This window comes from Suncus etruscus, chromosome 14 (genome assembly GCF_024139225.1).
Source record: "Suncus etruscus isolate mSunEtr1 chromosome 14, mSunEtr1.pri.cur, whole genome shotgun sequence".
Classification (NCBI taxonomy): domain Eukaryota; kingdom Metazoa; phylum Chordata; class Mammalia; order Eulipotyphla; family Soricidae; genus Suncus; species Suncus etruscus.
Genome location: NC_064861.1, coordinates 53,584,780 through 53,609,452, shown reverse-complemented (window position 1 = coordinate 53,609,452; position 24,673 = coordinate 53,584,780).

Here is a 24,673-nt window from a genome sequence, read left to right as displayed (position 1 = left end):
TGCCGTGTGTTAAAGAAGTGTATCAGTGCAGTAATATCAATTCTTGGGATTAAAAAGAAAAGATATATCTTTGTAGACTGTCTTTTTATATTTTCTGTTCACTCTACCTCTATTTCTCAGTAGTTTTATGATCTGTCGCTACTTTAGACAGATCAGCAAGCTTGCAGGGTAATCTTTTCGGACCAATCTCATTTATGTTTGCCTATTTCTTGCCAGTAACAAATCTTGTAAAAACACTTAGCGTTCCAACATTTTTCACATATAACTCATCTATTTGAAGGTTTTTTTTTAAAAAAGTAATTCACAACATAGCTCTCCATCAAAAGAAGTGATCATTTCCATTTCTGTCTTCATGTAAGATATAATAATTCTGTAATTTATGGGGCCACAAAAGCTCTATGGACTTATATCATTTGGAGCTTAATGTGATCTTCTCTGATTAATAGCTGCCATTTATTCAGAGACTGTGCAGGATACTTTATATTTATTGAACATTCTCATTTAATTCTCACAACAATTGTAAGAGAAGCTATCATTATCTCCACTTGACAGTTTCAGTAACAATTGTAGGTCATGCAGCCAGTAACCAGAGCCAAGATCAAACTGGCGAACATTGATTATTCTGTCAATGAATAAAGGGGTAGGAAAGAAGATGGAACATTGGGTGCCATCTGTTTCATATTAACATTTACCATTTTATAATTCACTCATTCAACCAACCTTTATAAAGTCTTCTCTAGTTATAAAACACATGGGACTATCGAATCATACATCTAATGAATGGGCAACTGATCAGGTATTTTCCCTCAGAAATCAGTCGCTCAATTTTACGGTTACCTCAGTAAAATTAAACGTCCATCTTCTTTCTATTCTCTCCCCATAATTCTAAGCCAAGTCTTCTCAACACTGTCACAGTTTAATTTGTGGGGAAGATTAATCTTTGTCTTAAATGCTGAGATGTATTGAAAGATATTAAACAATATCTCTAACCTCTACCCACTAGATTCCAAGTAGTAACTTATTTCGGACCAAAAATGTTTCCACACTTTGACAAATGTTCACTTGAGGTTAGACTTGCTCCCAGCTGGGAACCCCATGTATGGTTGAATTTTCAACTCATCTAATGTTTTTACATTACCAAATAGTCACAGCTTCTTCAGTTGAATATATGATATTCATGTATGCTATAAACTCAAACACTACACAACAGATATATGAACCAGCTGGTCAGTAAATAAAGTCTAACTAGAAGAATGGAAGAAATGACCAAACATTTATTTATTAAGAGTACTTCAGAAAAAATGTATTAGTAAATTCTTAGGCAGGATTTTTAAAAATCATATATGACCTTTCGGAAAGTAAAACATAAAACACGTATATTATGTAAGTTAATATCTTTGTCTAGCATCCTATATAAAACCCCAGTTAGATCCCCAGTTCTGCATTAGGTCCCCCAAGCTCTGCCAAGAGAGATCCCTGAGGATCAAGTCAGGAGTAATTGCTGAGCACTGCCAGGCGTGGCCTCCCTCTTCCCTCTACCCCAAACAGAAAATCCAGAGATTTGCTACCTTTTGTCTCCACTAAAAATATCTGCATAAGATTTACTTTTCTTACATTTATATATTTGATATTGTGTCTCTACAATGGAAGTATTAATGCTCTAAGGTCATCTTTGAGATTCCTATTTCCAGAAGGGAATTGCAAGCATTTATTCTCAATACAACATAAATTTTTATATTAAACTTTGTATTGATCACATTACTCATTCTTCAAATACATTTTTATTCTGTAATTTAATCAAGGTCAGAGAGAATCTCCAACTTTGTCATCTTGAGCAATAAATGTTATTGAATAAAAGAATGAATAAATGCATAGAGAATGAGAGCTACAAATAAATATACTAAAAAGAAAACATCTTTCCCGTTATAACTTTAAACCTCAGGAACTCAGTCTTAAAGGTTGAACAAGTTCAAGGCTAACAAAATATGTATTTTCCTACAAAATTTTGATTGTCTGATTCATTTACACATTATTTAGTTAAAATAAAAGATTTTGAGTGTTCTCTACCATTATTTGTTCCACTCAAATAACAGAAACAGAAACATTCAAATAACAGAAATGGTCCTGCTTGTTGGTGTTAATTTATCTCTTGAAAGGAAAAACTAGATTTCTTTTGTTTGTTTGGGGTAGCACAACTGGTAGTGCTCAGGGCTTACTCCTGACTCTGTGCTCAGAGATCACTCCTAGCAGACTCAGAGGACCCTATGGAGATACTGGGATATAACCTGGGTGTGCCATGTGCAAGTCAATTGCCCTAACTACTGTACTCCAGCCCCCACGTTTCTAAAATAAGTTTTATTTAGGCTCCACTCTACTTCCACAGTAAACCATTTGAGACATCTATAGTAGATGCACCATTTGAGACTTGTATGGTAAAACAAGCAGACATACCACAGCCAATAAGAGATCATACAAGACTAATTCTGAAGAAGCTCTTTAAAGCTTCCTGGAATTACAAAGCTTGCCACACATGCTCTCCAAAGAGGCCTTGTCAACCAGAAGTTCAAATTCAATAATTCCTTTAAAAAATCTCCTAGGAAACTTCACCTAAAGTTTAGCTTCCTAGGCAATCATTAGCCATTTCACAGGGAGGGAATTTTGTGTGTGGGGAAGGGGGTGTGGGTGGTCCACACCCAGTGATGCTCAGAGGTTATTTCTGGCTATGAGCTCAGAAATTGCTCCTGGCTCGGGGGACCATATAGGATGCTGGTGATCAAACCCAGGTCCTGAGTCAACCACGTGCAAAGCAAATGCCCTACCACTGTGCTGTTGCTCTGACTCCAGGGAGGGACTTCTTGAATTAGCTTTGCCTCCCCTCACTAAAACGACTGATCATTTCCTCTGCAATCTTGGAAAGTTTCTAGTTCTCCAGTATGGAAGAACTTACCTTCATACTTAGAATTTCTCTTCTAGAATTAACATTAAACCTCAAGTTTTAATATTTTTAAGAACCTGCTAATTCTCCCTGGGGATCAAAGACAACTCATACATACAGTAATCAAGCAGTTTGTTCTCTAAAATGTTTTGTTCTGTTTTGATCTTGGGATACATCCAACTGTGTCCCCAGGGCTATGCCCAGCTTCATCCTCCAAAGTTTCCCCAGGGGTGCTTGGAAGACCATGTAGTACTACAAATCAAACCTTGGGCCTCACATATGCAAGGCAAGTGCTCTACCAGTGCAGCCAAAGTCCAGGCACACTGTTGTTGCTGTTTGTTTGTTTGTTTGTTTGTTTTATAAAATTTATGCATTAAAAGACCACACAAGATGTAGAATGATCTTTTTTGTTTGTTTGTTTTTGTGTAACACATGGCGGCACTCAGGCGTTACTCCTGGTTCTGTACTCAGAAATCACTCCTGACACAGGGACCATATGGGATGCCTGGATTCAAACCACCATTCATTCTGGATCAGCTGAGTGCAAGGCAAAAACCCTACCACTGTGCTATCTCTCAGTCCCTTAGTTGTAGAATAGATAATGCAAGATTGGTACTCTGAAATTTTATGATATATCTTACATTGACTGCTGCTTTTTACATCAAATTTAAGTCACATTTTTAAAAATTTCTGGCTTATATATTTTGAGAGTAGAATTATGCATAAGAAATTATGCACAATAATCAGAAAGACAGTATAGAATTAAGGATCAGAGCAAGGGTAAGTTCAGAATGACTAAAAGCACACACAAAATTAAAATAATAAAACACTTAAAAATACTGTTATATGGTGAGCTTCATGTCATGAGCTGCATCTTCCAGTCCTCATCTCTTTTGTCTCTGAAATTTATTGCAAGAATATCTTTCATTTTTCTTAAAACCCATAGATGAGTGAGACCATTCTGCATCTTTTTCTCTCTCTCTGATTTATTTCACTCAGCATAATAGATTCCATGTACATCCATGTATAGGAAAATTTCGTGACTTAATTTCTCCTGATGGCTGCATAATATTACATTGTGTATATGTACCACAAAGAGTGATGAGTGCTGTTAGAGAAATAACTACATTGAGAACTATCCTAACAATGCGAATGAACGAGGGATGTAGAAGCCTGTCTAGAGTACAGGCGGGGGGTAGGGTGAGGAGGAGGGAGATTTGGGACATTGGTGGTGGGAATGTTGCACTGGTGAATGTTGGTGTACCTAGCTGAGACCCTGGATTTGGGTGTAGCTACCTAAGACCCACCCATTTCTGGGAGGGGTCTTGGGAACTGAATATTAGGTGTTACCTTACCTGCAAGACCCCGCCCATTCCTGGGAGGGGTCTTGGAAAAGTTAAATAAGCCTTGGACCAAGGGAATTCGGCCCCGTTCTGCACTGCCCTTTCTGCGCTGCTGGGCGCTCTGGCTTTTGGGCCTCTGTGTTCTGGTCTTTGACCAGCATGGAGCCCAAAGGGAAGATAGCTAACAGAAGACGCAGGGCTAGCAAAGTATTGCTGTGCTTGAAAGGTTATGAGATAGGCCACACACATGTGGTGAATAGGGCATGAATAAAGCTGATGGTTCCTGATGCCTACCTGTGAGTGAGTCTTGATTTTGCCGATCACCTGGGCTTGGGACTCGCTGGCTGAATGGGGGATGCGAAGCCACGTGGCCTGGGGTGGCAGAAAGAAATCCATCGCCATCCACCGCCATCCAGCTCCATCATTAATTATTTAATGCAACAGGTGAAGGGGGTGTTCTTTCCATGACTGAAATCATACAACTACAATCATATTTGTAATCATGGTGTTTAAATAAAGATTAAAAAAAAAAACCTTCAATAGAAGCTCTGAACTGAACAGAATGATGGCAGCTGAGCAAAAGATCCAGGAGCTCCAGTATAAGGAAATCTCAAAAAAATCGCTGAAAGTGAAAAATAGTTTGAAAGGAAATGAACTGCATATATTAGAGAATTATGATGAGTTCAAGAGGAACAATACAAGGAACATCAAAGTCCCTGAAGTAAAGTAAGGTAAATGTGTTGAAGAAACAATAAAGAAATTCCCAGTGTTAAAGAACACAGTTACTGAGGTCCAAGAGGATCGAAGGCTCTTGTACTCAACCAGAAAAAATAGATTCAACTATAAAAACTCCAAGGCACACTTTACTCAAAAAGATAAAATCCAAAGATAGAATATTGAAATAAGCAATCCAATAAAGGAACTTACATATTGATGTTCTGATCATTCTTTTTGCATTCCCTTAAATTTTATTGGAGAAAGTAATATGAAATAAATTGAACTTGCTTGTTTTATTAAAAAATACTATTATATGATGATGAAAAAAATGGGGATAAGAAGAGGATTTTAGTTCCAGACCAAATATTCCCCCAAATCCACCAGGAATAATACCTGAATGCAGATTCAGGAGTAAGCTCTCAGTACTACTGAGTGTGTCTCCCAAAATGCACCAAACAAAAAGAGGAGATTCCACTTTGTGAGGAAAATTTATTCTATTGAATTAATTTTTTCACTGCTTTTCATGGATCCATTATCATAAAGGCATGATATCCTTTTAGAATTTTTCTTGCTTGAACATTTAAACTGGTAAAAAAAAAAAAAAAAAAAAAAACCTTTTACTCTAAGCAGTAAGAGTAAGCTCCATGTTCTTCTTGGGAACAATCAAATAGACTCAAACCATCATTAGTTTATTTAATAAAGACCTGAAATTGAGGTTGACCTTCTTACATATTGCAGAATTTCACTTATAATAGCTTCATTTGGCATGAATCAATTGATGGACCAAAAAGTCCTCACTTTTCAGTAACAAGGTAGAAAAATTTTAAATTATCATACAACATGTTGAATTATTCAATAAATAATCATGAATAATTAATGCCAAGGAGTATAACAAAAGCCATCTCTGCTTGCTTTCTTGAGACTTTCCCTCAGAAGATAGGTGTTATTGATTTTCAAAAGAAAGCTTCAGAATTGGGAGCCCCCAAAGCAGTAAGTGAAGCATTTATATAAGAAGTCTACCATGAATAAGTAATTGCAGAATGGACGAGTCACCTCATCAAAGAGATATTTCATAGCAGGGACTGAAGCAATGGATATCAAATATACTTCTTCAAAGGCATTAAGTGATTGTGGACTCAAAATGAGGCTCCAATGAGATACATAGGAGAGGAGTTTTTGGACTGTGATAAATTGAGTGCTGGCCCCACCCACCAGGTGATTTAAGTTAGATCCTTCTAGACATAAAACTACATCTGCCTCAGGAGCAGATGTCTGATTCCTCTTTGGTCACAGGTTTTAGGGACTCACTATATAATTAATTTTCCACACATGGGCCTGAAATAAGGAGAAATGGGGGTGGGAAATACTTGAGATTTTAGTTAATATTTGTTTAGTTATAGAATAAGACAATTATATAAGTTTCTAAATGATTAATTTTTGATACAAAAAACACGATAAGTATATTTGCCAAGTCAAGAGGTTTTGGATACAATCATTTTAAATTAAGACTTTATGCATACAATTTTAAGATACAAAGATATGTAGACAGAAATCTAAGTCAGATATAAACTTATACTTACAACCAGATAAAGACTTTTCATTTGTTTATCTTCTAAAATCATGAGGTTTTCATATAAAAGGTTAAGCCAGATAATTTAAATATTTACTTAGATAAATTTTTTAATTTAGAAAAGTATAAATGAGAAATAACTATTTGGTTTTTTTCTAATATGGAGATGTCTGTGTTCTCTGTGAACATGTATTTCTTTCTTACCGCTTATACTTCTCAAAGTAAATTTCAGTTGATACCATTTTTCTTGTAAAAGGCCAGATGATAAATATTAAAATTTGTGTCCTAATCTCTGCCAAAACTACTCATCTCTGTCTTTGGAACAATAGTAATATATAAGCAACTAATCAAGAATATATATATATATAAAGCAAAAAAATGGATCAAGAATTTCATATAGTTGCATTCATAAAAATATTTATAATTGCATTTTCAATCTGAGAAGAAATGTAAACCCAAGTCAGAGAGATAATATAGTAGATAAGGTGTTTACCTTGTATACAACCTACCCAAGTATGATTTTTCACACTCCTGTTGATCCCCAGAATACTGCTAGGAGTATTCCTGAATTTGGGTGTGGCTCCCAAACAAAACAACAAAACCCAAAAAAGTGATTTAACTTGTTCACTTGTATGCAAATAAATGAAAGAGAGAGTATATGAACCAGCTTCAAAAGACTGTGCTGTGTCTTACAGGGCTATCCTTCTTTCACTCTAAAATATATTGGAAATAAATTTAAGCTCATATGTTGTTTAATTGTGAGTAATCATAAGAATTCAAATGTAACTTGCCCCTTGGCTTTCCACACTTTGTTTAACACTACCGTCACTTCAAGTAACCTGAAAGGTAGTGAGCTCCCTGAAATGAATGTTGAAGGAAAAGCTCAAAAGCAAAAGAAACAATGTGGAGTGATGAAAAGGCCAAGCAAAAAATGTATGCCATGCCCAAGTTAAGCCTTCCTCCAACCAAATAAAACAGCCTTACAAAATTGAACAGCCTACCCAAACAATGTTCTTTTGTTTTATTATCTGCAAGGATGCCAGAGAAGATTAAACTTCTGCCTTATATAATCAATTACAGATTTGGATATTTGATTCAACTAATTGTCCATTTCAGAGCTGATCATCATTTTGGAAGATTACATCTATTTCTTAGTGAAATTATCAAACATGAGATGTACAAATGCATTAAGAAAATTAAATCCAGAGACATAATACACTCTAAATGATATTCAAGCAAGTTCCTTACTTTGTCACAAACTGCAAATTGTTTCACTTATAGAACCAATTATCTCTCATCTCACTGGTTGGCACAAAAGCAGACAGAATTAATTATATGAGTGGAGCGCTATATAATAAGAGTGATGACCAAAGTTTAGGAAATTTGTTCTTGGTAAACCTGGTCTTTGATATTTTTGGAGACTTCAGAGCTATTGAGAATGAGAAAGGCAATAGATTCCAGGCACATCATCTAACACTACAAAGAGAAAAAAGCAATTAGTAATATGTGAAAATTTTGATAATATCTCCAAAATTTACACCAATATATTCTATCTCTTTTTGAGATTGGCCTAATTTTTGCACTTTTGATAGAAGCCCTTTTCTTTCTTTTCTATAGTCAGCACAGATGGGGAACAGCTGGTCACCCCCCTCATTGCAGTTTTCCTCAAATATATGATGGTAGTAATTAAGTCACATCTCGATATTGCATTTTTGAACCTCAATAATTTAGGATACTAAATTGTCATATAAAATTCTTATGAAATTACCTCATTTCTAATTTTAGCAGAGTGAATCATCACCTACACAGAAACTTGGATTCTCCCCTTTAAAATGAATAAAACTCCTTAGAAGAAACTTTCTCTCCTGCATCTAGTGGCCCCAGATGTAACTTTGGAATCAGATATTCATTCGTTCTCTTAGCAAATACTGTTGACATGAAAAGTGTGTTTTGTGTGGCAAGCACTAATCTACATGCTGAGAATGCAATAGAGAAGACAGAAATAGACTTTGCTGCCATAAAGCTTACATTTTTTGGTGGAGAAAGGAAAGAAAAGGCAGCTAATTTTACATTGTGACAAATTCTATTAAGCAAATAATCAAGACACCAAGATAAAGAAATAAGAATGATGCAAAAAGGATGGTTCAAAATTTAAATTCAGCTGCTCATTTGCTGGGTAAGCTACCTAATTTTTTAAACTTTTATTTTCTCATCTACTATACTGGTAAAGTAGTATCTCCTGCAGAGGATGGGTTTGTGGAATGACTGAGAAAATAGTTATAAAATCACCGGTATAAGAAGAAATCATAAATACAATGAGCAATGTTATAATTATTAATTATATATTATATTAGTTAACATGAATTATTCTATTTTATGAATGAAGACTAAAAGAATGACCACTTATTAAACATATAAAGTGACATATGTTTAATTGAATATATATAATTGAATATATTCATTGAATATATAATCTAGAGAGCAAGATAGAAAAGTAGAGAGAATGCTTGTCTTGCATGCAACCAATTTAAGATTGGTCCCCCACATTGCATATGCTCCCAAGATTGAGCAGAGCTAGGACTAACCTATGAGCATTGTTGGTTACGGCTTCAAATACACACACACACACACACACACACACACACACACACACACACACACTCTTTAGGGGCTGGATATATAGTGTATATTGTCAACACTGGATTAATACCAGTAGCCTATGGTCCCTTGAACACCAGTAGGTTCAATCTGCAGAACCTTCCAACCCCTGAGCACTGCCAGGGTGGCCTAGGTAAAACCTGGCACTGCAGAGCCTAAGCAGCACCACATTTCCAGTGTTTTTTTTTTGTTTTGTTTTTTTAATTTTTTATTTGTAATTATGAGAACAAGGATGCAAAGAAAGAGGACAAGGTAAAGTTACAGTGGAAGGACAATACATAACATAATTCTCAGAAGTCCCCTTGCTGATATCCCAACTTTGAAATTTCATCCAAAGAACATTAAGATTGTAACACACTATAATATTTCTTAACAGCACACAAGGCAATCTAAAGCCATAAAACTTACATAACTCCTTAAACATTACAGGCATAGCATTTTTTTTTTACATTTCCATATTCATGCATATTAGCTTAAGTTGACCTCAAATCTTAACTGGGTTCTTTTTAAGGATTAGAGTCAAAGGAGCACAGCAAAAATGGTGTTAGAGTGGCAATTGTTGTTTGCATAGGCCCACCAAAATATGAGGGACATGGAAAGAAATAACCTTGGCCTAAATACAAAAAGACCCGACCCCTGAAGGTTCCTGGCACAAGACCAACTCTAGGCTCCAGGCAAGCTAGATCGTCCAATCCAAGACATTGTCTGTAGTGCCAACACACTTATATTTTTCACACAGTCTCTGTTGTTGGTATCAAGCTTCTGTATTTAAGATCCTGGAATCTGTATATCCAACATTGAAGTCAGGATGTGGAGCGTCCTCTGGTTTCACCTTACAATCAAAGGGTAATGCAGGGAGCCCTGTCCTGTAAGCAAATCATTGTTGTTGTTAAGTCTTCTCAGTGTTAATGGAAGTCTCTTTTGAGCAGGACAATGTCTGAGCAGTGTAGAGTCTTCCTTGGTAGAGGATTGCTTCCAGGTGATGCTATAGACCAGCCTGGATGTTTTGTGGATGGCTTCCCTGGTTCAGGGGAATGCCCTTTCTTCTGAGGTCTGTGCCAGGTCGTTATGTCAATGTTCAGGGTGTAAGGTCCCTTTGCACTATAAGATTAGTCTGTACCAATCTCTATTAGATAGGATCTTATTTATATGTATAGTATTTTCCCATTTTAATGTGCCTATGCAAAAAAGGAGCAATGCCACGTGGTGTTCTTGGCCCATAAGGGGGTGATAAGAACAATTATGGTTCAATCATAAGCATTAATCTGGGGGACTCTTTCTCTAAGATTCCTTGTTAAACAGCTCAAAAAGAGAAGAAGAAAAGCGGTTAGAATCGTCACTATATAAGACAACATTTAGTAAGAATTATAGCTGTCAGAGAAAAAAAACCAAAATATTCTAAAGAAATACGTGTCCATTTTATGTATCTTGAAACAGTTTGGGGTTGTTACACACAATGCACGGCTTTGGTCTGTGATAACGCTTGTACACTACTGATTAAAAAGAGTAATGTAGATTAGAGATGTTTGGGGGGGATAGAGAGTAAAGGAATAAAAAAGAGCTTTGTAGGGATGTGGGAAAGGGCACGATACATAATAAAGATTCTGGATACGTAAAAAGTAACATAACAGTAGGAATACACTTAATATATGAAGTACGCGCGGGGTTCTAACCCCGCGCGGTTCTGCAGTTTTGGGATGCAAAGGGCGGGATTTCTTCCCCGCCTCCCCCCAGGGCCCGATTAACCAGGCGTGGCCCTGAAGACCCACCAGGTTTGGGGGGATCTTGGCCCCCTGGACTAGGAGTTCAGCCCAGGGGACCTGTGGCTAGCTGTCCTGCCCAGAGCCCCCCACATACCAGTCAAACACCCAGAAATCCTGGCATGTGGAGTGGTCTGAGCCCAGCCGTGCCTCTGCAGTTTTGGGATGCAAAGGGCGGGATTTCTCCCCCGCCTCCCCCCAGGGCCCGATTAACCAGGCGTGGCCCTGAAGACCCACCAGGTTTGGGGGGATCTTGGCCCCCTGGACTAGGAGTTCAGCCCAGGGGACCTGTGGCTAGCTGTCCTGCCCAGAGCCCCCCACATACCAGTCAAACACCCAGAAATCCCGGCATGTGGAGTGGTCTGAGCCCAGCCGTGCCTCTGCCCCACATTTCCAGTGTTTTTAAGGCAGAATAAATTTTCACAGCATGAACTACTGGCCCTGCAGGTAAAAAATCACCAAGCAGGATCCCTGGGTCTTCTGATCATTACTTAGGAGGCCCCAAAACAAACAGCAACTATATCTAGGATCTGAGAATCTAGTTCAGGGGTAGATCACTTACTTTGTATGTGTGAGTTCCTGAATTTGACCCTTGGCACTTTAAAAATAAAAAAGATAAACTAGTTATATTTGTGGAAAGTCAACCAAGTCTCATTTTATCTTTGACTTCAAAGGCACATAAATATATGTGTACATTAAAATTTATAATATAAAACTTACTGACCAATGGAAAGCCATTACCAAGAACAAGTTTTAGAGATACAAATCTTACAATTCAGATGGTAGAGCTCCTACTGGAACAAATTCATAGCTCTATAGGGAATGAAACAGTGATAATGTAAGCATTTCTATGCAGAATTATTTAGGGCTCCACATTTTAACTGTGAGACCATAAAGGCATTAAAGTACATTAAATATGCATCTTCACATGTTTAGATCCATTATAGTTTTTCATTTCAAAATAAAATCTGAAAATTGCCTACTCCCTAAGTATAAATTAATAAGGTGGGTTAAAGGGTTTTCAGATATCAGCAGTATTCACACAATAATTCATTTTGAAAGTTGTTGAATGGTTTTTCTTTCCTAGTCACTCTGAAAACAAATGCATAACAAAGCAACAGGACTAATCAATATGGAAAATACAATGTTATCTCCCCCGCCCCATACTTTTAAGTTAAAATTTTACTCATGGGCAATTAGTAATGCTGGAGTGGAGGAAGAGCAGTGAGAGAATGGAACTAAACTAATTGGTTTAGGGATAAAAGCTATACATTATCAGATGTGATTTTACTTTCCCTTTCAAGGGATATATAATGTCTATGTGGGGAAAAAGAGGTAAGGAAGTAAATTAAAGCTAGCATTATATAATCAGAGACCAGTCCATGTGGAACGTCATGTAACCAAAACATGATACTCTATTTGCATCATTAATTTGAATTTATTTGTAACTCTTCTGGTTGCATATCTCCTTGGTTGTGTCATGATTGTCTTAAAAGTACTTCCATACCCTAGTCAGCAAAGATCTTTAGGACAAAGAGTACAGAAAATATCAAAAGCATCAAAAATTCTTTGTGTGCTGATGTATAGTCATTCGCTTCCCTCCACTCTCTTGTCACCCTGGAAAGTAAGAGGTTAGCAATATTTATTCTATTCATTGATATTTGTTTGTAAGTGCAGGATGAAAGTGATAAATAAAGACACCTACTGTAAAAAATAATGCTCAGCAGAAAAATTTTTCTTTTTGACCTATCAGCCTTTTAGACATTAATAAAGAGCTAATAATTAATGTGGTATATTTTTCAAAAAAAATTTAATAAGCATCAAAATCAAATTTGGTATTTTTATTTTAGGCAAATATGTTTGTTATATTGAAAAATTTCTCAATAAGATAACTAAGGGTGATGAATAATATATTTCTAAAACTTTTGGACAGAAATATAAAAAACATTCTGAGAATCCAAAAATAGAATGAGTATAATCCAGAGGGGATAAAGGCAAGGTTGTAATAGCCATATCAGTAACACAAAAGGCAAGGTCCCAAATCCACATAACATAGAGATAAGATCATAAATCCCCCTTAAAATGCTGTGTCCATTGCCAAACCTTTTGTGAAACAGAAAACTAGAGGAAACATATTATTCCCACAAGGGGGAATTGATAGGAAAATAATCATAAAACTAACTTAAGTCCAGTGGCAAAACAAAGTCTTCCTACTGGAATGATCAGTCACTAATCATTATTGCCTTTAAGACCCAAATTCATAAAATGAAAATTTATAGTTTAAAGGATTCAGATTGGCAATGCTTCTGGAAGAAGAAAATTGAGCTAATGTATGGCAGTATACTTGAATAATCTAGACACAAAAAAATTTATAGATACAGTCCCAAGGAATAAAATATTATAATTAAAATAAAAGAAGGTTGGAAATTTGTCCCCCTAGCAACAGCAAAACCCAAGAACAGCTATGCCCTTAGGTAAAATAGTTTAGGTCTTAGAATACAAAGGGTTGAAAATGTCATCCAGGAAAGAAATAGATCACAAATAACTGCCAGCTGCACATGCTAGGCTAGTCTTTGAATAAAATGTTTAGGGTCTTTCAGATGTAGAGACAGCATGGACAAAAATAGGATAGAAAATTGCCATGCCTTTCCTTCTTAAGAGTGCCTTCAGATAGGTTACTTGAAATATCCTCCCCTCGGCTCTTGGCCTATTGATTGCTAATGTGCTTACTAACTGCCTTTAATGTCTCCGTCTATTAAACAATGGCTCACCATTGGTCAGAGCATAGTAGGGGTTGGCAAGCCTAGCTATAAATGTTCAATACATAAAAGTAGAAAGTAAAAGCTAGTTTTAAGAGCTGGGAGGTGGAGAAAATAGGGAGATTTTGGTCAATGGTTACAAATTTTGCATATATGTTGGGTCAAAATATTTAAAGCACAGAATAATTATTACAATTTTCTACTGAATGCCAAAATAGGCTTAATAAAAGAGATCAAAGGTTCTTCATCACTCAAAAAAGTAACTAAGATGTTAATTAGCTTAACATAATTTCCTTATGTATATTAAAATATGTTTATATATTATCATCTTATATAGTTGTATTTATTTTAATGAATATTTTCATATTATATCTAATATTTATTTCTTTGCATACCTAATAAAATAATTGCACTGAACATTTTAAATCGATGAAGGAAAGACCTGGGTGAGAGAAACTCAGCGGTAAAGCACGTGTACTGCGTTTGTTTGACCCGAGTTGTAATACCCATATAGCTCTACAAACTGTTCATATTTTACTAAATATGAGCACAACTGAGTGAGACTCAATCACCAATCTCAAAAAAGAAAGTTCATGATATAATCATTGTGTCAGATTTATCTATTTCAAAAATTGATAGTTTAAGTGCAAAAAATAAGCAAGTCTCCTAATATGTGAATAATATAAAGCTTATATAAATATATTTATATTTTATAAATATATAAAGCTTAATATAAATATTTGGAACACTTTAATCAATAATAGCAGGGTTTACATGCAATTTAAACAGATGTTAAATATTTGTTTTAGAATATCCATTGTCAAATGACTCAATAATTTTTTTTTGGGGGGGGCTACACCTAGTTGACTCTCAAGGGTTACTCACAGGGGTTCTGTGCTCAGAAATTGCTCCTGGCAGGCTCAGGGTACCTGAGCCCCTGTATGGGATGCCCATGAACAAACCCAGGTCAGCTGGGTTTGCAAGGCAAATGCTACCTACTGTCCTATCACTCTGGCCCCTTGATACAAATTTTAAGTAGTTTTATATTTTTTCTAGACTGCAAATGTATTTATTAGAAGTCAAAAGCAAAGAAATAATAAATATATTTGTATATGGATCAATATATAAACTTATATATTTTGTGTATACACGGAAAATTTTAGGATACTTTAGAATTTACAAATTCCTAGTTATAGATATCATGATTATAAAAATAGGCTATAACTTATATATGTAACTATAAGAAGCCTAACAAAATAATAAAATAATGATATACCTAATAAATAAAAACTTGAATATAGCTAACACCATACTACAAAGTTTTACTTAATAGCTAAAATACTTGTCAGACAATGAGACTAAAAATTAAGTTTCCAAGTTGAAAATTGAAAGAAAGAAAAAAAGACTAAATCCCAAGGAAATATATATACACATATATCTATACAATAGATATACATTAGTTTACAGAAAATTTTAGAAATAGGATGATCTTTCGAAATGAAAAACACAAATTGGTCCTGTATAAAGTCAACATAGAATAAAGTCACATCTTTCCTTTACACTGAAACAAATGCCCTCTGTGATAAACAGAATTTGAATTTTTCAGTATTTTTTCTTTCACTAGAAAATGAAAGGTGTCTAGGCGTTTCTGGAATCCTTAGTCTTCAATACTCAAAATTAAATAGTATTTTAATTCGATCATCAAGCACCAACACCTCTTCTACCTAAGTCAATTATATAAGCTTCAATGGCATAATATTGTCTATAGAACTCAATAAACTAAAATGAACACAATTTGGAAATAGAGTGTGTTCCAATTTGAATGCAATCAAAAGCAGGAGGAAGCATTCCTATTTCTGTGCCTTCTTTCAACATACAGACATTGCTTATTGTGTCTTCATTAACACTATTATCACCTATACTTTGTCCACTCTTCCATTAGTTCCAACTAAGTTCATAGATAGAATGGATTATTTATAGATGTGGTGATCATTTTCAGCTGTATCTAATCACGGAAATGTCCATGTTGGAGACAGGATATAGTTACTCTTCAATTTTAAATCTATAGTTTTTTTTTCATCTTAATATGATTGGAAGATATTCAGAGTAAAAAAATAATACAAAGAATGAACAGTATGGTTTAATCCTAAGATGCATTTGATTTGTTGTCAATAACATTTGATTTGGTGAAAAACTACATTAAAACAGTGATAGAGTTGATTCAATCCCATAGAATTCCAGGACTGTTTCCCAAAAAATAACAAGTGATATGTAAAAATATTAATGCAAATATTTGGAATGCCATAAAGAAAAGGTAATTATGACTATATAGAAGAGTTTGTTCCTCAAGAACCTGGTATTTCATTGAGCTTCTTTTGGATTAAGGGATTGTATTACTTGTATTACCAGAATTCCCTTTTTATTTCCTCAGACAGACAGACGTCTGCACACTCAATTTTGCATCCATGACCTTTACAGGAGGGCTTTCTCCACTCATAGAAATTTCCTAATCGTGTGAGTGCAAAGCAAGCTAAATAACTTGGGGACTATTATTCCTGGGAGAACATTTCAAGCAGGGGTCAATTAAAGATCCTAGACAAGAGACTGGATAGATAATACAGCAAATAGAGCATATGCCATGCACTCAGCTAACCTGGGTGTGATCTCTAGACCCTGACTGCAGTTAAGCCGAGTGTGGTCCTAGAACAAAAAGAATATGTTAATAAAGACATTAGGCAAATAGCCCAATATGCTGACCTTAGTCTGAGTTTAGTTCAGTTCTGAATTGTGCACTATTCTGTCTTCCAATGTTTTTCTGTAGAATCATTCCTCTGTTGTTCAGAAAGGTAAATAATGCAAAAAACTAATTTTTAAATTGATTCCTTTCTTCTACAGTCCAGCACTTTTCTCCCTTAAACCTGTTTCTCTGAATCTTTTTCCTTGTCTAACTCTACTGTAAGAATCAAAATATACTTACAAAATGCATCTATATATTTCTATGCAAAGAGTTCTAAAATAAAGAAAATGGTGCCTCAAATTTTGTAATTTAGTCAATAATAGTCGCTTTTATTCAGTGCCATTCTATATATTCCCATTTACCACCACCACCACCACCCAATGCTGACTTTCTATATTAGTAAAAACAGAGTATTTGAAATAAGAGGTAACTGGCTTCAAAATGTAGGTGGAATTAGATGCATGAGGAACCTTTATTAAGTAATCTAACCCACATTTTTTTAATGTGGTTGCAAAATAGCTATATAAAATTGGGGCCAGAGTGATAAAATATCACTAGCCTTGCACATGGCCAACATGGGTTTTATCTCCAGCACTAAATATTGTACCTAGATCTCACCAGGAGTGATCCCCGAGCATAGAACAAGGACTAAGTCCTGAACACAAGCCTGTGTGGCACAAAAATGAATAAAGAAAGAAAGAAAGAAAGAAAGAAAGAAAGAAAGAAAGAAAGAAAGAAAGAAAGAAAGAAAGAAAGAAAGAAAGAAAGAAAGAAAGAAAGAAAGAAAGAAAGAAAGGAAAGAAAGAAAGAAAGAAAGAAAGAAAGAAAGAAAGAAAGAAGAAAGAAAGAAAGAAAGAAAGAAAGAAAGAAAGAAAGAAAGAAAGAAAGAAAGAAAGAAAGAAAGAAAGAAAGAAAGAAAGAAAGAAAGAAAAGAATAAAAAGAAAGAAGGAAGGAAATGTGGAGTTTTTTAAAACAAAATAATGTATATAGTGTACTAAGAACAATACCTGCCTAATATATTTACTTTAATGATTGATATATTTCTCCCTGTTCCATCCAGCACCCCTTTTTACCTAGCCTTACCCTAGCTCCTCTTCTCTTCTCTCCTCATTTTACTCATTCTCACTTCTTTGCTTTTATATCTCATGTTAATTTTATTGTCATAGCTGCCTTATTTTATAATCGAAACCAACATTATTTCTTACTGTAGCAAATTTAGCTCCACAAGAAACTACTTTGCAAAATGCTAATTGAGCAGAGTGAGTCTAGAAAGCTCTTTCTTGCCAAATAGAGAACTTTTTATCTGTATCCTCATTGGCATAATCAGTCCTGGACTGTCAGATAGCAGTGTCATTCCATTTGGCTTTTAGATTGTCCTGTTTAAAGGGAAAACGAGGCTTATTCTATATGATTTTATTGATAATGCCCTTGAGTTCTCAATGTTAAAAAATGATAACTATTTTATGCTTTAATCAATAGATTTCATATATTTTCTGAAACTACCAGGCTTCCTGTTTATTCTATATACTTTCACTCATTAGCTTCAGAGCAGCACTTGGGTTACTTAAGTTTCTGAACTTAAAAAAAATGTGACTAATAATAGTCATTACCTTGAAAAGCTGTAAAAAAGAGTCAAGTGAAAACTGTTTTATACAGTTCCTGGCACATAATAAGCACTCAATTAATGGTACTTATTATTATATTAAAAAGACTATAGATAAGCATGATAAATTCAAATTAGATTTAAATTAGAAGAGTAGTGTGTATTGAATATATTATAGACGAATTTCCAAGTAAAATGATTAAAATTTAAAAGTAGATACTTTGAAAAGTAAATCCACAGCTCTCCAGAAAATATGCCTCTCTAGAAAGCTCCATTCCATTAGAATTTTGGACAAATGATATATGTGAACCATGTGTACTTCGTATTTAGAGTGTGCTATTTAGGAATAAACAATTTTTACTTCAATCACTCTCCTGATCAAGCTTCCTCCTCTCCTGCCTGCAGGGGTTTGAAGCTGCTCTGTGTCCTTACCAATCATCCCCATCTCCAAGAAAATTCATATCTGGTTATACATTGGACATTTAAACACAATCATTTTACTTTTGCAATAAAAGTTTTTTATTTATATTTTTGTTATACTGGGTCAGGAGATATGGGAAGTAAGGAACTTATCTGGTGTTGATGCTGACTTAATTTTCACTATCACAAATGGACTGGCAGGAGCCACTCCTATGCATCAAGCCAGGATTATTTTCTAAGCAACATTAGTTGTGGCCCCACAGAAAATGGTTTCTGGGGTCCAGAGTAATAGTACAGTAAGTCATCTGTCTTGCACTTGGCCAACAGAGTTCGATCTCAGGCATCCCATATGGTCCTTTGAGCTTTCCAGGAGTAATTTCTGAGCACAAAGCCAGAAGTAACCCATGAGCACTATTGGGTATGCCCACTCCCCCAAAATAAAGTAAACTTTTTTTTAAATAATATGATCTATTTGGAGGAGAACTGCTGAAAAGTTTCTTCTTCTTCTTCTTTTCTTCTTCTTCTTTCTTTCTTTCTTCTTCTTCTTCTTCTTTTTCTTCTTCTTCTTCTTTCTTCTTTTCTTCCTTTCTTTCTTCTTCTTCTTTTCTTCTTCTTCTTCTTCTTTTCTTTCTTCTTTCTTCTTCTTCTTCTTCTTCTTCTTCTTCTTCTTTCTTTCTTCTTCTTCTTCTTCCTTTTCTTCTTCTTCGTCTTCTTTCTTCTTCTTCTTCTTCTTCTTCTTCTTCTTCTTCTTCTTCTTCTTCTTCTTCTTCTTCCCTACATCCACACCAGTAGTAATACTGTTTTTGTTCTTTGTATTTGTGCCAGTTTTTATGACATGAGATAATATCTCATTGTTTGACCTTTGTGCTTGGTGTTAGATTAAGGTTGAGTTAGCTTTTTTGCATGTGGCTGACCAGTTGTCTTAACACCATTTGTTAAAGAGATTTTCATTGCTCCATTCAGCTTTTCTTGCTTCTTTATCAAAGATTAATTGTATTTCTGGAGGGGGGGTCATTCTCTACATACCCAAGTTTATTTCATTGATATGAGTGTCTGTTTTTATTCCAGTACTATACTGTTTTAATTATTATTGCTTTGTATTACAATTTAAAGTTGGGTAAAGTGATGCCTCCCATCTTCTTTTTCCTAAAGGTTGCTTTAGATATTCATGGGCTTTTATTTTTCCTAATAAATTTTAGAAGTTTTTGATACTCTTCTTTGAAGAATGTCATGGGTATCCTTAAAAGGGTTGCATTAAATCTTTATAATGCTTTGAGTAGTATTGCCATTTTAATAATATTAATCTTCTTAATCCATGGACAGGGCATATGTCTCTATTTCCCTTTGTCCTTTATTATTTATCAAAGCAGTGTTTTATATTTTTCTTTGTATAGATCTTTCACTTCTTTGATTAAGTGGACTCCAAAATATTTGAACTTTTGTAGTGCTATAGTGAATAGGATTGTTTTTAAGTGTCTATTTCTTCATCATTTGTGTATAAGAAGGCCATGATTTTTGTTTGTTAATTTAGTAGCCATAGTGTTATACAAGTCTATTGTTTCTAGAAGCTTTTTGATAGAGTATTTAGGGTTTTCTAAATATAGTATCATGTCATCTGCAAAGAGTGAAATCTTGACTTCTACCTTTCTGGATGTCCTTGATATTTTTTTCTTGCCTATTTGCTATGGCAAATACTTCAAGGACTATGTTGAATAGGAGTGATGAGATGAGGCAGCCTTGCCTTGTTCCAGATCTTAGGGGAAAGGCTTTCAGTTTTTATCCAGTGAGTATAATATTCATCATGGGCTTGTGGTAAATGGCCTTGACTATATTGAGAAAAGTTTGTTCCATTCCCATCTTGTTGAGAATTTTTATCATAAAATGGATGTTGGACCTTATCAAATGCTATCACTGCATCTGCTTATATGATCAAGTTGTTTTTATTTTTCTTTTTGTTGATATGCTGTATTACACTGGTTCACTTGTATATGTTGAACCATCCTTGAATCTCTGGAATGAATCTTACTTGGTCATGGTATATAACTTTCTTGATGAGATGTTGGCTCATATTTGCTAGGATTTTGTTGAGGATCTTTGCATTTGAGTTTATAAGGAATATCAGTCTATATTTCTCCTATTTTTGTGGCATCTCTGTCTGCTTTTGGTATCAGGGTGATGTAACTTCCTAAAACCTATTTGGGAGTGGTTTGTTTTCTTCAATTTCCTGGAAGAACCTAAAAAGTCTAGTCAATAGGTCCTCTTAAAAGATTTGAAATAATTCATTAATGAATCTATCTGAACTCAGGCTTTTATTTTGGGAAGACTTTTGATTACCATTTTAATTTTATCAGTGTTTATGGATCTATTCAGATATGCTATATCATCTTAGTTCAAACATTGGTGGTTATAAGAGTTCAAGATTTTATTAATTTCTTCCTGGTTTTCTTGAGGATTTTTCCCATTGTCTGATCATTTGTTATTAGGCTCTTTTCCAATCTCTTCTGTTGTATGAAGTTATGCATCACAACTTCAAACTCTCTGATTTGGATAAGCTTTCTAGTGAGGTTAAAATTTCACATACCAAGTTTTTCAGCTCTGTTATTTTAGTTTGAATTTTTCTTATTTCTACTCTCATATTCTCTATTCTTATTTGTGGCATGTTCAGTTCGTTCCATGCTTTCTTTGAGTTCTATGAACATCCTCCATATTTCTTCTCTAAAGTTTTATCTGAAAGTTTAAAGAGATGGTTGGCACTTTTTGGGTCATCAGAGAGCTACCATTTTCATTCTTCATGCATAGTGGAGGCCAGTATTGTTTGTTGCAGTTGTATTGTGATATTTTCTATGTCCTGTTGGTGTTCTTTGAGTAGAACATGTGGCTGTTGAGCAGAGCAAAGTGACTATGTTCCACTGGCTCTTTATCTTGGATTCTGTCCCTTCACCTGGGTGCCACTGACATGCCATTCTTATATACTGTTAGCAAATTGTGGTATCTTTGCTGTTATACTGAATGGAATTACCTTTCCAAATCCTTTATACTCTATTTCATTTTGGCTTACCAGACTACAACAGTCTTTGCTTCCAATCTCCTTTTCTACATTGTCTTTAAAGGACAAATCAGTTTTTTATTGTTTTTTGTTTTTGTTTGTTTGTTTGTTTTTGTTTTTGTTTTTGTTTTCACTACCCAGCATGAAATCCTCAATATTCAGTCTTACTTGAGGATTTTTGCAGCACTCAATTTTAATCTGAGAGGCTCTTTTCTCTGTCTTGATTGGCATGGAACTGATTCTATGTGATTGTGATTTTTCAGATTCTAGCCAGAAGTGTCTTACCTTCTGAAATATAATTTCCTTGATCACTGTCAACACTGCCCTTCTACTTGTCATTTTCCACCACATCACAAGTAGCATCCATGTGATATTAATCTAGAATTTTAGCACATGCCAAGCAGAACAAGGAACTTATTGGATATGTCATTAAATAAAACAAACAAAACAAAAAAGTCCAATTTCATAAAAAAATATTTCTTTATAGTAAGACCATTTGTAATTATCAGAAATAAATGTGTCATTCAGTTAATAGTTCCTATTTTTAGATTAAAGATCACTTGAATGCAATATTTTTAAATATTGTGTTTATCTTTTATGGTTTAAGTAAGCACTATGGCTAAAACTAGACAGCCAATAAATAGTACATAATTAGTCATTTGTATTGCAGTGTTTAGCATTCTAACTCAGCCCCATTCTGTTTGTGAGTCTTTATATGAAAAATAAAAATAATCATGGAACAAAAAAATAAGCAAGCCTCCCCTTAAATCATCAGTATGCCCTAATTACTAATATAACCATTTACAAAAGCAATTTTAAGAGATATTTGAATTTAATATCTAAAGAAAACTTCTACAATTAAGAACACTTGGAAACAAAAGCTAATAAGATGCTGTGAAGTTTCAGACTGTGGAATCCACTTAAAGATGATATTTTTATGGCTATGTAACTCTTTAGGCCAGTTCTAACTGAAGTGGCTCTCAGAAGCACTTATTCTTTCTTGACTTTAAGGAATGATATGTCTCTAGGAGAGTAGCAAAAGGGCACATTTGTTCACCTGAATTTGATGGGAAATTAAGATAGATTGATGGCAGGGCATCTGAAAATGCTTACATCATTTTCAAAAAGCTTAGTAGGAATTGCCCACTATGTACCCACATTAGTTTGCCTTCCATGCTATTTGAGTATCTGACATGATTCTTGTAGCATTTTTTCAGTTTTAATGTAAATATTTTATCTGTACCTTACTCTAAAGCTGTTTTTATGGATCAGTTTAGTGTGCTAGTTCATAAAGTTAGAAATAAATATATATTTATTATTTATAGCTATTGCTATTATTTTTTTTGTGGTTTTTGGGTCACACCTGGCAGTGCTCAGGGGTTATTCCTGGCTCCAGGCTCAGAAATTGCTACTGGCAGGCACGGGAGGACCATATGGGACGCCGGGATTCGAACCGATGACCTCCTGCATGAAAGGCAAACGCCTTACCTCCATGCTATCTCTCCGGCCCCTATTGCTATTATTTTTATCTTCAGAGATTAACATGCCATTTCAAACTCTATTTCTCTTAATAGTCACAAAGGTAAGTGATATAGGGGCTGGAGCAATAGCACAGGGGTAGGGCACTTGCCTTGCACACAACTGACCCAGGACGAACCTGGGTTCAATCCCCAGCATCCCATATGGTCCCACTAGCCAGAAACAATCTCTCAGTGTATAGCCAGGAGTAATCCCTGAGCATCACAGAGTGTGGCCCAAAAACCAAAAAAAAAAAAGGGGGGGTAAGTGATATAAAATTCAAAAATTTACTATAAAACTTTCTGCATTTTTTTTTACTGATTTGTTTTTACTAAATTAAATTTAATAACATTTTGGTGGAGGTTTTCATTTTTATGTATTTATTTATAGACCATCCATTTTTTCCTTTTTCTCATTTTAGTGTATTATTTCCTTTTCTAATTTCTCTCACTATAAATTCCAGGACTATAAGTTAAATTGAATAGGGTAAATATCTTTATTTTGTTCTTCAGAAGAGAAATATATTCATGATGTTAGTAATGTGTTTGTCACATATAGTTTGTTATTAGGTAGCTTTCTTAGTTCTCAGGTATTACATATATATGTAATACGCTCAATTTTCATTATAAAAGGACACCTATTAAATAATTTTCTGCATGTATTATAATTATGTTAATCTTTCGCCTACTAATATAATGTTTTGTGCCAAGTGATCCTTACATTCATGAGTAAATGCCTGTGGGGTTTGTTATATGACAATTTTAATATGCTGTTAAATTAAGTTTTCTAGCATTTGTTGACATTAAAAGATACTATAAATATACTTATTTAGATATGATGCATTTTAATGATGGGCTTTTATTATTTTTTTTTTTTGGTTTTTGGGTCACACCCGGCGGTGCTCAGGGGTTACTCCTGGCTGTTTGCTCAAAAATAGCTCCTGGCAGGCACGGGGGACCATATGGGACACCGGGATTCGAACCAACCACCTTTGGTCCTGGATCTGCTGCTTGCAAGGCAAACGCCACTGTGCTATCTCTCCGGGCCCGGCTTTTATGAATTTAAAAATGTTTTGTATTCATTAATTGACCTCATTTAAATTATAACTAAAGCTCTTTATGTCACTTATGTTTTTTAATTTTTTGGTTTTGGTTTTTGGTCACACCCAATTGTTCTCAGGGCTTATTTCTGGTTCTATATTCAAAGATCACTCCTGGGTTCACAGGACCATATGGGGTTCTAGGGATTGAACCCAGGTTGAATGAATACAAGACAAGTGCCTTAGCCACTGTACTCTCTCTCTAGTTCCTCTTGAAATTGGTCCTTTTTATTGCCATTTTTGGTTTAATTTTATTAAAACTCCATTATTTATCAAATTATTCATAGATGTATTTTAAGTATACAGTGTTTCAACACTTATCCCATCATCAGTGTCAAGGTTTCTAGGTCTCCTCCCCTCCCCACTCCAAATTTGCATCTTGACAGGGCATCCTTTTAAATTTGGTTGCTATAGTATGGGTCCTATGAGTTAAGTGTTGTTAACTTTGTGGGTTTGGATGTTTAGATTTGCCATTCCTTTACATCACCAATGGACGTGAATTCCCCT